The sequence below is a fragment of the Pyrus communis genome, chromosome 14 (assembly GCF_963583255.1).
Source record: "Pyrus communis chromosome 14, drPyrComm1.1, whole genome shotgun sequence".
Lineage (NCBI taxonomy): Eukaryota > Viridiplantae > Streptophyta > Magnoliopsida > Rosales > Rosaceae > Pyrus > Pyrus communis.
The window spans coordinates 3,665,978-3,680,851 of NC_084816.1; the positions used below are offsets into that span (position 1 = coordinate 3,665,978).

Genomic DNA, 14,874 nt, shown 5'->3' on the forward strand with positions numbered 1-14,874 from the left:
CTTATACATGTTCCGTGCGTAACACAATAATTGTGTTACCTCCGTAGTTGGTAATACTTTGTAAACCATCAGACATGTTCATTTTGCAGCAAGCCCATTAGACCTTGATTTTACTCATGAGAGTCTTCGAGGGAATTTTTTATTCAGTCATGGAACTCACTCTGTATCAGCAGTGGCAGGGGATATAAACTTTTATGGCCTAGGAAACGAAAATGCTAGAGGCAAGGTGTTCCTGCTGTGGAAAGTGCAACACATAAAGTATGCAAGCTTTTATGCTGCGGTCATGTCAGGCTATCTGTTTTAATTAGCAGAACTAGTTTGAAAATTAATACTCATGGTAATATTTCCAAGCATATTATTATCAGTTGAAAAGTTGAAATTTGTACCTTATGTTTGCTTAAGTTGTTTTGGTGTTATCTTTGTACAGGGAGAATTGGGATTCCATTCAAAACTCATGCGTGGATCAGTATCATTCTTCAACTTCAATCACCTTTCCTTATCATCAAATCCTAATTTGGATACAAATTGGTAATCTTTTATCTATTCGATTCCAACTGGTCAATATTCTTTGTTGATACTCGTCACCAAATAGAAATGTATCCTTATGAGTTTGCAGAGATTTGAATTCCGTTGATTTTTTGTGTTGTATGGGTCCTTAGAAGCTTGGGCTTCCTAGCGTCCTTTGTGCCTTGCATTGCTGTGAAAGGAGAGTGCAAGAAGCAGCCGACTGTTGAATAGAGGGAGAGCTTGAGCTTTGAAGCCGAAAAAACTTTTGCACTACCCTAATTGTGACTCTCTCTCTTCACTTGCTTTCTAAAAGACTCTCTCATGCTCCTTTTAAAATGTAACCTACATTATTATAGTAAAAACCAGAGAAAGTACCAAACGTGGACGTAGCCCATCTCCCACGTATGGAGAGGTTCCTACAATGTCCTATGGACTTAGTACTGTCTTTAAAGAAAGAAAGAAATTCTGGATGCTTTGTTGGGGATGAGAGTCTGTAAAATCAACTCCAGTTTATAAGGTGTGCTTTTCTCCTTTTATTTTACATTGAACAATCTAAGCACACATTTTTTCCCATTTTCAGGTTTTCTCCATTCATATTCACCATGAACTTTTAGTCCTTCTGCCATGATGATAATGATGTCATAAGAGTCATTTGTGTTGCAAAACAAAGTTTCTCAGTTGCTTGTAAAATAGTAAATTCTTTTACATGGAATGCCATGATGATTACTATGTCGGTGCAGGTCCATATTTTGTACTTTGGGTCACTCTTCCTGATGGTGTTCTCTCACCATTGTCTCAACACCTTAGCATTTTGCAGAGATTTCTTCGGGCCTTGAAGGTAACACTGTCTCCTTTGAGCCACTTTCTCATAAAGAATAAAAAATTTATCTTTGAGAATTAATCGTGTTTATATAAACCGTGCGTTGCAGATATGAAGGGAGCAGCCTGTTACTTTAAGCAGAAAATTCAAGTTGCAAACAAGTTACTCCTACAAACATGTGCATTCTCTACCCTAATCGTCTAGGATAAAATATAACACCTTTCCTTTTTCTAAAGCTGTGGTGGAGGACATCGGCATGGGCCTTGCAGCAGCCAAAGTTGCTGGAATGAAGTGTATCGTAACCAAAAGCAGGTAACTTACTTTTACTATATGAACAAAAAGAGTGCTTCCATATTTCCCACCTTCTTGGTATCTCAGATTATGCTTCTAATTTGATAGAAAGTTCATGAGCATGCTTTGTGCGTAATCCTTGCTAGTCGTCATGTATGTTAAATTTTTAGGGCAATCAAATGAGAAACATGTTCACTTCATCTCTTAAAACTCCAATTTCAGGTACACAGCTGAAGAAGACTTTCAAAATACATATGCAACTTCGACTTCTTTGGAGATTTTACTTGGGAACCTGCAGAAGCCTTTTGTCAAACAGTAACATTTTATGAATTAAATTAATTCATTCAAAGCCGGTCCTCCATCTACAAAATGTTGGTGAGGAATCTCATGATCATGAAATTATTGAAGATAATTTCTTGAAGGTTGAAATTTCACGGAGTTTTGCTTATTAGAGTGGTTGTATATGATTTTACTTTTGATTGTCGGGTTTATACTCTACCCCACCCATTGTATGTTTTCTCAAGTAATATAATTTGGGCGTAAGGGCCTAGCCCTCTAGCTTCGACTGGGTTCCAACCCTCTTTAAATATATATTTTTTAAAATATATGTTTGTGTATTAAAAAAAGGCACCCTTTGAGCCTTTGCAATGTGCACTCAAAAAACTTAGGACCGACCTTGACAACACCTTACAGGGACGGAGCCACCATAGGCTTACTGGGGGCGGATGCCATTTAAGATTATCTACCTTATTATGGCATCTAATACTCCTAAGTTGCCCGTGTAAGTTCTTGCAACAGATAGAAAAGTGTGACCTTTAAATTGTCAAGAGGCCATTAAAGAAATTAAATTCATCCAAATGATGTATCTTGAAATAAATAAAATTCGTAAAATAAAATAAAAAAGTAAACCCGTTCAAATGTGAAGGAATGGGCATTGTGACATTATTTTGTGTACAAACTAAATCTAAGACCAACAAGATCCTCTCTGGATTCTTTTAGTGAGGATTTTGGGAATCCGTAAATCGTGTCCGTTCATCGTATATTTTGCGGTCGGTTTTTGTCAAGTACTATTTTTGTTTAATTTTAAATAAAAATATTTCGTACGATTAAGATGAACGGACAAGATAGACGAACGAAGTATGCAATTCGGTAGTAATCCTGATGTGGATATTCCTGTTGAAGTACAAATTAGCTCTTCAAGGGCAGTCATTGGTGAACCTCTGGACGGTGAATTAGTACAAGGGCTTTTTATTGCCAAGGCAAAGTAATTGGGAATCATAACCTACGAATTTCTTCCTCGGTGGATTATGTACCTTATTTCAGGAGTTGTTTTAATAGATTTTCAATCTTCTAGATTTGAGCTTCATTGTTGATTTGAGCTTCACTGTTAATTTGAGCCCGGGGTAATCATTTTTTATTCATTTTCATGTTGTTTCTAATGGTTTTGCGATACTCTGTTTACGGTCATCATTTCTCGCTCGTCAACTTTTTTTTTTTTTTTGTTTCTAATAGCTTCATGTTCCCTCCAACTTATTGTACCTTTAATTTTTGTTTATCAATATATTCACAATAATGTCTTCCTATGATAGTAACGACGAAATGAATTTGAAATTGTTATACAATAAAAAAATTATGCACATTCTTATGGTATCGTATACTCTTAGTCAACATAAGTTCTAGTAGCAAGATAAAAGTGTGGCCTTTAAATTGTCAAGAGGCAACAAAAGAAAGGAATTTCCCGCTAAAACAAATGGGGTATCATTAAAACAAACATTATAAAATCTATAGACTATTGATAAGGGTAGAAAATATTTTTTTAAATATTCGTCCCTTGACCCGTATATATTTTACTACAACATTTACAGATCATCTTTACAAAAAAATTAGGAAAATTCAAAACTACTAATAGTAAAGAAAATAGACAAATATGATTATACAATAAACATTAAATTTAATTCAACGGTTGTATGATCTCGGATTCTAGTGATTTTTTGCAGACATGATCTTTGAGGTAAGACATAAAAGGTAGATGATTGGAATCCTTGAACTACATTACGGAGAGGACTCCACATAAACGTGTGTTAAAATATATGTCAAAAGCATGTGTCATCGAATCTTAACCCTTACATATAGATATATAAGAGTAAAAGACATTTGGATAAGGCAACTGGGTGTAGTGGTGGGTGTTGTGTTGTACATAATCATTTGAACAAGAATTAAACATGAGACCTCGAATGCATAAATGAATACGATTTAACTATTTTGAGCCACAAGCATTGCTCTAACAATTCATTCTTTTCCAAAATTTTCCCATCAAAAGAAATGAACAAAAAGCAAAATTAATGAAATAATGACTGGCCCTAGATAGTCCCAAAGATTATCCTTTCAATCATTGTGACACAAGATAAGCCATTTTTCCCATCATCCAATCCAAACAAACCTCAATTTCCTCAAGAACTCAAACAAATGAAATTGATCACTCTTCTTCTTCCACTCCCATCCACCACCACCGCCACCACCACCCTCCTCTCCCCCAAACCCCAACTCCTCCGCTTCAAATTCAAACCCCAATCATCTCTCCAGACAACTATCGACCCCCCAAAATCCCCATTCCCTCCAAACCCCAAGTCCCCTGTTATTATCATCAGAGGTGGACTCGCCGGCCTCGCCGCCGCCACCCACCTCAACCCCCAGAACATCCCTTTCCTCCTCCTCGAAGTCTCCGACGCCGTCGACGGCCGCGTCCAAACTGAAGTTGTCGACGGGAAATGTAATCTTATCAGTTTGAATCACAGGCTCGGCTTTCCATCCTATTCCCAATTAGTGGTGAGCAAGGACGTAGCTAATGAAGGCTCACTGGGGCATATGCCCCACTCAAATGATTCGTTTGTTAAGTCGTATACTACAATTATATACTACACACGCATTATTTTTGAAGAAAATATATGTATTTAGTATCCAACGTACTTTCATATTGCGTATACTCCATATCAAATATTATATGAGCAAAAGTGTTTTTGTTCTATCATTCAAACCGAAAAACCTCACTCTTGTGTAATTATGTATTAATATTTTTCTTATCACTTTGCCACTTTCCACTACTACACATAAATTTTTGTAACATTGGAATTGTGATACATTATCATTTGAAATCATCCCTATTTTCATATTGGTTATAAGTCATACTATAATAAGGTTTTCTTAATTGATTTTCAGGTTGCCCCACTAAAAGAAATTTCTAACTCCATCCCTGCTGGTCAGTAGTGGGCCACAAATGCAAGTCTCTATGTGAGGGAGTGGAGGCTTTACCAAACTTTTTGGGTAACCTTACATCCCTTAGAGCAGTTCCACCCCACAAATGCTCCAACATTCAGCGCATTTATCCTCTCAGTGGACAGTTATAGACCCTAAGGCCATCTCCAACCCAAGGTCCAAAGTGCTAGAGGATCGAAAATAGTCCGAAAACCGTCTCCAACTGAGGGGTAGGCCAGCGGGTTGTGGAATCTGAGAAGGCCCCACGGAATTGGAGAGGGCTAGAGGGCTAGAGGGCTGGAAAGCTGGCTGGCTGGCTGCATGCAACGAGCCTTCCAACCATCTAGCCCTTTCCGATTCCATGGGGCCCTCTCAGATTCCACAGTCCTTTAGCCCTCTGGATCCTTCGGTTGGAGATGACCTAATAAACAGTAATAGGCCAAATGCATCTCCACCCTTAACAAAAAATATCTTGATCAATTTTATTAAAATATTATTAATTTTTATTATAAAATCGCAAAGCACACCATCCCAAAAAGTGAAGTTCCCCTTCCCGATTCCTAAAATTTTTCTTTGCAATTTTGTTGCATTTCTTTCCTCCTTCTCTATTTGTTCCTTTGCTGAGGAAGGTTGTGGGAAGAGCTGGCGTTAGCATGGCGTCATACGGGCCAGTCCCAAAGTCTGTCAATCTTGGGCTGGCCTGGAGAGACTTCCCTAGGTGCCGGGCCATTTTTTTGGCTGTGTGCCGGCCTATCCCACCCCCGGTGGAACTGCTCTTATAGAGCTGGGGATTAGGAATTACAAGAATTTGATGAATCTAATCTAAAGCTATGCAATGCGTCGCCAATTTACTGTCATAGTGAATTAAGCAATGTAAGTTTTTCAAACTCCACCTCCTTTTCTCTTCTAGTAATTAAGTCACTTACTATATATTTTGTGTTTCCAGTTGGCATATTTAACTCTTTTGGCATCCCTTGGCATTTCTCACGACCTTATTGCTCAACCGGAACGATGTAGTGCATTAGGTGCAAACAGAGTCCAGGTACTTATGTACAAGATTTGTTTCTTCCAGAAAAGTGGTTTTTGTTGTTTTAGGTATTGTTTCGTCCTTCTTTCATCCATTGCATGTTAAATTTCCCATTCTACCTTGCTCAGTAATATACTTGCCTTACAGTCCTTTTCAAGCTAGCATGTATCTCTGAATTGGCTCATAATGTTTTTGTTGAGAAATACATTGAATTCGAAGCGGATTTGGTTGTTCAACCATCAGTCGATTTCATTGGTTCCTGCACAATGAGGAAATTTGTTTTTATTGTCCCAAGACTTGTTTTCAGGTTAATGATGTTGATGAATTGTTGAGTACCAGTACTATTGCTGAAATTATCGAGGGTGGTATTCTTGTGTTTTTTTGTATCTTTCCTAGTAGCATTCAAGATCTTGGGACTTTTTGTCATTCAGTGAGAAAGTTGAAATGCAATTATCGAGAGTGATATTTTGTTCGTGTGTTTGAATGTGGGATTTGGTGAGAACCTGAGAGCTCTAAAGACGAAGGTTTTGGTCTGCCTCCCAAGGGGATATAAACTTTTATAGCCTAGGAAACAAAAATGCTTGAGGAGAGGTGTTCCTGCTGCGAAAATTGCAACATATAAAGTATGCAAGCATTCTGCTGTGGTCATATCAGGCTATCTGTTTTGATTAACATAACCAGTTTGAACATTGATACTCATGGTAATTTCTTTCCTGCAGCTTTTACTTGTTGGCACTAAGTTGGAGCATGTAATTTCTCAAAAGTCTCGTGAGGTTGCTGAGAAATATATGTTGCCCTCAAATTCGAAGGCGACTTAATTATTCATTTTCAGATGATTACTTTTTGTTGTAAAGGGCCAGACTTGTTCTTCCTGTGATCTAAGAATAACCTGATCCGTAATTCTTCTCAACTGGCATTTTCTTCATTAACTTCTATTGACAACCGATAGTTCCAACTTCCGAGGTACCAGATGACTTGTAAAGTTTCTCAATTAGTGGGAGTACTTATTGTGAATCCAAAAGTGTTGAACCATTTTCATTTTTCCTGTTTCTTCCCCAAATTCTTTTCAACTGGAATGTTTCTTGTAGATGTGAGAAAGATTGTGATCTTAAATTGCGGACTAATGACTTTTTATCCGATGAAAATGGTACCACGCAGCAAATTTATCACATTTGGTGCTTCAATCTTTTGCACTTCCCTTGTTCGTTTGATTCCTGTATAATGAGGAAAGTGGGAAAATGTTATTCCAAGAATTGTTATCTGGTAAAATCATGTTCGTAAGCAGAGTTATTTTCATTCTGTTGGCTTTTGTGTTTCTGATTGATAACCCTCGAGTAACTTGATGAACAGTCGAGTACCCGCATAGTATTGCGGAAGTTAGGTAACAGAATCTTCAGTTGCAATGGTTCCAATCATTTCACTACCAGTTGAAAAGTTGAAATTTGTTCTTTATATTTTTCTGAAGTTGTTTTGGTGTTATCTTTGTACAGGCAGAATTGGGATTCCATTCAAAACTCATGCGTGGATCAGTATCATTCTTCAACTTCAATCATGTTTCCTTATCATAAAAATCTTAATTTGGATACAAATTGGTAATCTTTTATCTTTTCGATTACAACTGGATCAATATTCTTTGTTCATGCTCGTCACCTAATTGAAATGTGCTTTGTGCCCTGCATTGCTGTGAAAGGGGAGTGCAAGAAGCACCCAACTGTTGAATAGAGGGAGAGCTTGAGATTGAAAGTGGAAAAACTATTGTACTACACTAATTGTAACTTCCTTTCTCTCTTCAGTTGCTCTCTTAAAGATTCTTATGCTCATTTTGAAATGTAACCTACCAATTATAGTAAAAACCAAAGTTTGCTCTGTTGCTTGTAAAATAGTAAATCCTTTTACATGTAATGCCATGACGATACAATGTCTATGCAGGTCCATAGTGGGCGCTTTGGGTCACTCTTCCTGATGGTGTTTACTCACCATTGTCTCAACACCTTAGCATTTTGCAGATATTTCTTTGGGCCGTGAAGGTAACACTGTCTCCTTTGAACCACTTTCTTATAAAGGATTAATAATTTTATCGTTGAGAACTAATCGTGCTTATAATAAATGTGCATTACAGATACGAAGGAAGTAGTCTATATGTTATTTTAAGCTGAAAATTCAAGCTGCAAACAAGAAGGTACTTACTCCTACAAACATATGTGCATTCTCTACCCCAATTTTCTAGGATAAAAAATAACATCTTTCCTTTATCTGCAGTTGTGTTGTAGTGGAGAACATCGACATAGGCCTCGCAGCAGCCAAAGTTGCTGGAAGGAAGTGTATCGCAACCAAAAGCGGGCAACTTTTTTACATATGAACAAACGAAGAGTGCTTCCATGTTTCCCACCTTCTTGACATCTCAGATTATACTTTAAATTTGTTAGAAAGTTTGTTGGCATTAGTTGAGTTGAGTGTAACATTTGCTAGTCATGTATGTCAAATTTATGGGTAATAAAACGTAAACATGTTCAATTCATTGCTTAAAAACTCCGGTTTCAGGTACACAGCAGAAGGCTTTCAAAATGCACATGCAGTCTTTGACTTCATTGGAGATCCCCGGAGGAGCGATTTGACGTGGGATTCTGCAGTGTCCTTGTCAAGCAGTTTGTGAGCTCGGCAACGTATTTTCCGATAGTTATATGCTCCGACATCCGATCGGTTAAATTCAGTTAATGCCGGTCCTCCATCTACAATACCTTGGATGGTGATTAGGGTTTCAGCTAAGATAACAGACGAATGCCAGTATGCATTCGGTAGTAATCCCAATGTAGATATTCATGTTGAATTACAAATTAGCTCTTCAAGGGCTTTCATTGATGAATCTCTGGATGTTGAATTACTACAAGGGCTTTCTATTGCCAATGCAAAGTAATTGGGAATCATAACCTACGAAGTTTTAATAGATTTCCTATCTTCTAGATTTGAGCTTCGTTGTTGATTTGAGTCTGAGTCATCGTTTCTTGCTCTTTCATTTTTATCTTTTTGTTTTTAATGGTTTTTAGAAACTTTGTTTAAGATCATCGTCTGTTGTTTTTCTATTTTTATTATTTTGTTATTAATGATTTCATGTTCATTCTAACTTATTATATCTTTAATATTTTGTTATTAATATAATTCACAATAATATCTTCTCATGGTAGAAATGCGGGAGTAGATTTATTATTGATGTTCAATAAAAAAAAGTTATGTACCTTCATATGGCATCTATTAATCAGTCAGTCCAGGTACCACAATCCAATTTGCATTTCTTAATTTATGTTACTGTTAGTCCCCGATTATACTAAATTAAGTTATTTGGCACTTGCCTTTGCCAGCTACGGTCTACAGCTTCATTAGCTTTACCCACTTCTTTTCACTACTGAACGACGGGGAGGTGCCACGTCTAAAGTAAATCTAGCCTTTAATTATTAACTTTTCTATTGGAATCTACCCCTCTATTATTGGATGCTCCACGTTTTTCACGTTACAAGATAGAAATTTAAACACTCTATTGTATCTGTTATCTACCATCATATTATCCTCCATTGCTCTTTGTAATATTGTATCGAAGAGTGAAATCTCTCTTATGTGTAGTTAATTTTCAAGCTAAATGCATAAACAATACAATCAGGATTATATGGAGCATGTGTGGTCTGAATAAAGTTGAAGTTCTACAACAAGATTAATAGGCAATATAGAGAGTAATTCAACTCCTTATAAACATATGCAACGTTCATCTTCCCATCAGTGCATGACTCATTCTCAATATTTGATGCTAAAAGTGGCGTGTTCTTGCAAAGCGATGGAGGAATCGAAAGAAATTATGATGGATATGTTGGAAGAGAACATAAGCTTCGAATTTGATCAAATGAATTGAAATTGAAGAAGATAAAAAATTATAAGGTGTGAGAAATAAAAAATGGATGTGTGATAGCACCACTTTAAATAAAATTTCCCAAAAGTATATATGAGTGGATTTAAATTGAAAATACTGTAATACATTTATTTTTAAATGTAGTTTAAAACTTTGGAAAATTTTTTCAATATCATATGAATTCATACATTATTTTCCATATTTCATACAAACTAAAATTTTAAACGATATGTCATATTAATTTTCTAAAATCATTAATTCTCATCTTATCTTAAATTTTAGTTCATATGACAAATCATTTAAAATTTTAGTTCACATAAAAAATTGAAAACAGTGTATAAGTTCCTATGACATTTCAAAAAAACTTCTATCGCAACGGATGGATTGCCCTAGTGAATAAGTTCTTCATCTTCAATCCACTGCATTCATAATTCAATTTTTTTTCCTCACTTTACTTTAGTTTAAATTATTAATATCGCTTGTAATTAAAAAAGAAAGCTCCTTATATATTAATAAGAGGGAAGTTAAGATTTTATCATTCTAGTTTCTTAACAAGAATCAGCGCCCCTACTTCAGCCAAAGCTATGTGATCATACTCATGTGTTATGATACTTCCATCTTCTCTCCTTCTGTTTCTCAGAAACTATCACTTCCCTGTGTATCCTATAAATATACATAATTTGATGAATTCAATTTCCAAGTTGTTATGTTTTCATAAAATGTCTAATTTTCCAAGTTCATAAATTTTCAATGTAAAAAATTCTAACAAGTGGTTGGATTGGATGTAAACCAAATTAAAAATTCTGGTTTCCCTATTCAAATGCAACTTAACTTGGCAAGAGATATATGGAGTCAGAGACGTTATATTCGACTAGCCTTCACGCACGCACTCATGTGTGTGCATAAGGTATTTTTTGAATCACGGCATGCTACGCACGACTTACGCGTTTTAAATATATTTATATGCGTAAATTGACAAAATAAAAGTTAAATATTTTAAGTAAATGAATAATTTTATATCATACTAGAAGAAACCCCTCATAAACCAATTAAAGCGGCTGAATTCAAATGATAAAATCGATTTTTATAGAATTTACATTAAGAATATAGAAAATAATATTTAATAAATAATTGATTGAATCACATTATTGCTAGCTCATTGTAAGGCTAAGTCCACCCCCTCCCTCTTAGTATAGATAATATCGTTTGTAAAAAAAAAACAATCATTTCACAATTAATTTAATCATATTATTATCCGCATGCGAAAGACCTTTCTTATAAAGAAAATAATATTTAATAAACAACTAATTGAATCATATTACTGCTAACCTATTGCAAGGTACTAATTTAAAAAAAAAACTTTAATAATTTATCACCGACATTACATGCCTCATAAGATATTTTGAACACAATATTCATGATTTTTCTTATTTTTTATTATATTTTTCTTTCCTCTTCTTGTGGGCACCATCAACTTTCACTTATCCTTTCATTTTTTTTAATACTTTTCTCTCTTCCTACTTATATTTATATTTTATTTTATGATGACCAAATTACCCTTGCATTATTTGATATATTATATTGGGTTGCTTTTGGATTTTTTTGGTTGAGCGGCAATTTTGTCCATATGCTTTTGTCAAATGCGTGACCCCAAAGTTTTTGTCAACATGCGTGACCCCAAATTGGGGCTCTAGCTTTCAATTATATAGATTTATTCTCTCATACAATTGCATATATTAAAAAAAAAAAAAATGGGATCCTTTCCGGATCCCTTCCATCAAATTCACCAAATATACCAATCCGGTGCCTTGAAATTTGATCCAACAACTAAAATTATTATAACTTTTAAAGAAGATCCCTGTTTTTAGCTGTTGGATCAAATTTTAGGAGTCCGGATTGATGAATTTGGTGGATTTTGTGGAAGGGATCCAGAGGATCCATTTCCTAAAAAAACACATTAATTTTACTTTTTTTTTTAATAAACGATATTTTCTACACTAATGAAGAGAGGGTAGACTTAGCCTCACAATGAGCTAGCAATAATATGGTTCAAATTCGGCTAGAATCAAACTCAATACTTCTCACTTACAAGTAAAAAGAAATATCACTAAATCTTAGTATCAAGTTATATTAACTTCAGTTTTTAAGGGAAAAGAAAAAATAATTGTTTCAGTTAAGAAAAAAACCAGCTCAAGTAACATGTAGTAAGGCCATCTCTAACCGAAGGGTCCAAATGGCCAGAGGGCCGAAAATAGCCCAAAAACCGTCTCCAACCGAAGGTTAGGGCAGATGGCTGTGGAATCTGAGAAGGCCCCACGGAATCGAAGAGAGCTAGAGGGCTGGAGGGTTGGCCATAAAATAGAGCATTCATGTCGGTTAATAACTGACAGGAATATATTTATATTAAAAATTAAATATATTCCTATTGGTTATAACCGACATGATTGCTTAAAAAAAATTTGAATACAACGGTTAGTCAGCTAGCCGTTGTATTCAAAATTTTTTTTTTTTTTTTTTGTTTTTTGGGCCAATTTTTTTTTAAAATTCTTAAAAATTCTAATTTTTTTTTTCCTATAAATACCCAAACCATTTATTAAATTTAAGTTCTAATTTTTTTTTGATTTTTTGGGCCAGTTATCGTTTTAGTTTTTAAATTTAAGTTGTTAGATTTGAAATTAGTTGTTGTTTTTAAATTTAAATAATAAATTATGTTTGGCCCTATGATCCTTGGTTGGAGATCGTGTTTTATGCCAGGACTAAAACGAGCCTTATGGCTCTTTGGATCTTGAAGGATCAAAGGACTAAAACGAATATTTTGGTCAACCATTGGTTAGAGATGGCCTAAGAGGCTAATAGTGGTTCTTTAAACTTTCTTTTGAGCCTTTCGGCCTCTCTATACTAAAATAAAAAAGTAAAGGACGGGAGACTAACTTTTTCTGCCTTTCTTCTTATTTTACTTGGTAGAGATTAAGCCACTTCTTTTTTTTTTTTTTTTTGGTAAAAATTAAGCCACTTCTTTTGACCTTGAAAGAAGAGGATTCACGTCTAAAGTAAATCTATCCTCAATTATTTCTTTCTGACAGTAATCTACACCTCTATTATTGGACATTTTACGTTTTTCACGTCATAAGAGAGAAATTTAAACACTGTATTGTGTCTGGTGTCACTGATCACATCATCCTCCATTGCACTTGTAATATTGTATTGAAGTAAAAGAGGTTTTAATGAGAATGACTTGTTCAAATTTTTTCTAACAAAAAATTACTTAATAGCTTTATTTAATGAAGAACATTAGCAATAATTTAGTTTAAATTTACTTTTGATGAGAATTGAACAAAAAATCTTATGTTTACAAGTAAAGAAAAATATCACTAATACTAAATGACTATTTAATGAAGATGACTTAAATTTTAAAGAAAAAGACAACTTTTTTTAGTATAATAATAATAATAAATGATAAAAAAGTTCGACCCAGGCGGTCCCCCACCCCGCCTTCTCCCCCCAAAAAACAAAAAACAACACTCATCAATTCATCTCTTTTTAGTATAATAATAAAAAAAAGAACGATAAAAAAAGTTGGACCCCCCCCCCCCCCCCCCCAAAAAACAACACTCTCGCTCGTATTCCCTCTTGTCTTCGCTCATCAATTCATCTCTCTACACATCACCACCATCTCTCTTTCCTCCTTCCCTCCTCACCATCAATGGTTATTGAAGGCTAAAAGCGATAAAATTGCCTTTACTTTTTACTTTAAACAGTAAGTGTCTTTATCCAAGTCCAGTTTAGAAAAAGAAAGCTTAAAGGCAATTATTGTTCATAAATATATTTTTTTATTTTTTATTTATGTTTTTATACATGGTTGGGTATTTGTAAGAAAAACAATTGGGTAATTTTTCAGTATTTTGTTTTTGAATTTTTTACCTTTAAAATAATCGGTTGATAATGGTGCAAGTGGTAGAATAAAATATATAAATTTAATAATATATGTATAACCTTTTGCTCACCAAATTGGATGTAGATCGTCTACCCTTCCTTTCCCATCCTATTTTATTTTGTACGATCACGGTTAAGTCATGTCAATATTTTATAATAATTTTTTTACAAAAATAATAAGATAAAAAACAATAAAAATATAAAATATTAACATAATTTAACTGTGATCGTACAAATAAAGGAGAATAAAAAAGACACCTAAACAAAAAGGCAGACAATCTATCTGCCACCAAATTAACATTTGGAAGTCCAACCAAAAAACATAACAGGAATATTATTTGGCTCATTTGTTCTTCACGTGGGTGGGACCACGGTTGTTTGCTGATGCAATTGGGAGGCACTTGCCCTTGCAATAATTGGCAGGGCAGCTGCCATAACATCGCTATATAAATGTTATACGGAATAATATATTATGTGTCGTTATATAAATAGTGGAATATATATTTTAAAAAATTAATAATTTAAAAAAAAAATTTCATCATTTATATAAAAATATATGATGTAATACCAGTATTTTCATTACAACTAAAAATTTCTCGGAAGGAAGAAGAGAGGTGAATGGACGGAGGCGAGGGGAGAGAAAGACATAGAGGGCAGGTGGGGTCAGGGGAAAAATAAAGGAGGAAAGAGAAATATTTGGCAGCCGGGCCAATTTTTATGCTATTTAATGTTGAGTTTGTTCATAATCATTAAATAAAGGAAGTTATAACATTTCAAAAAAATTTCTATTACAACCAATGGATTGTCCTAATGACAAATTATTACCACTCTTTATCTTCAATTCACTGCATTCATAATTCAATTTTTTTTCCCCTCATTTTGCTTGAGCTTAAAATATTATTATCGTTTGTAATTAAAAAAAAAAAACTCCTTGTATATTAATAAGAAGGAAAGTTGAGATTTTAACATTCTATTTCTTAACAAGAATCAGCGCCATTGCTGCAGCCAAAGTTATGTGATCATAGCCATGTGCTCTAATTCTTCCATCTTTTCTTCTTCTGTTTCTCAAAAACTATTACTCTCCTGTGTATCCTAGAAATGTACATAATTTGATGAATTCAATTTCCAAGTTGTTTTGTTTTCATAAAA

At 34.5% G+C, this 14,874-nt stretch overlaps 1 long non-coding RNA gene across 4 annotated transcripts; it reads left to right on the forward strand.

The window, feature by feature from the left end:
• Positions 1-5,501: 5,501 nt before the first annotated feature.
• Positions 5,502-8,828, forward strand: LOC137716060 (uncharacterized). Of its 4 annotated transcripts, none has more exons than XR_011065633.1 (9): positions 5,502-5,743; positions 5,817-5,920; positions 5,966-6,520; positions 6,617-7,489; positions 7,588-7,668; positions 7,827-7,924; positions 8,017-8,076; positions 8,157-8,345; positions 8,439-8,828. It is a non-coding gene; the product is annotated as an uncharacterized lncRNA (long non-coding RNA). The 4 variants fall into 4 exon arrangements; XR_011065635.1 differs by having other exon boundaries at positions 8,157-8,267; XR_011065632.1 differs by having other exon boundaries at positions 8,157-8,828.
• Positions 8,829-14,874: the final 6,046 nt, after the last annotated feature.